This window comes from Penaeus monodon, chromosome 29, assembly GCF_015228065.2.
Source record: "Penaeus monodon isolate SGIC_2016 chromosome 29, NSTDA_Pmon_1, whole genome shotgun sequence".
Classification (NCBI taxonomy): Eukaryota; Metazoa; Arthropoda; class Malacostraca; order Decapoda; family Penaeidae; genus Penaeus; species Penaeus monodon.
The window spans coordinates 29,258,603-29,259,084 of NC_051414.1; positions in this window are offsets into that span (position 1 = coordinate 29,258,603).

Below are 482 nucleotides of genomic sequence, written 5' to 3' on the forward strand. Positions count from 1 at the left end.
TTACTCTTCACGTATACCCCCCCCCCCCTCGACTGCCTAATAACCCAAAGCATCCTCCTTCAAACGACAACGCTATTATACCGCGAGAGAAAGGTAAGACGACGCTAATTATGAAAAGAAAGTTTAGGTCGCTATTATAAGCTTGTTATCGACCTGAGCCAATGCAGGTTCACTTAATATTATACAAAAACGTAAAAATATTGGTATATTCATTTTAAAAAGTTGGTATATTTACTCTAAAATGAAAGTGGTATATTCCTTCTAAAGAATAACAGTGGTATATCTATTACTTATATAAAAAAGGAAACATGTCAAATAGAGAATCTGAGTCGGAGTTCGAGTAAATCTTCACAAATATAAAGAAAAAGTAGAGAAAATATACTCAATCTAAAGCAGTCTGTTGGAAGAGGAAAATGACGCCTCGGAAATAACCCGGGCACCAATTTCCGATCTGGAAGGAACTCGGTTTTCGATGCGATCCT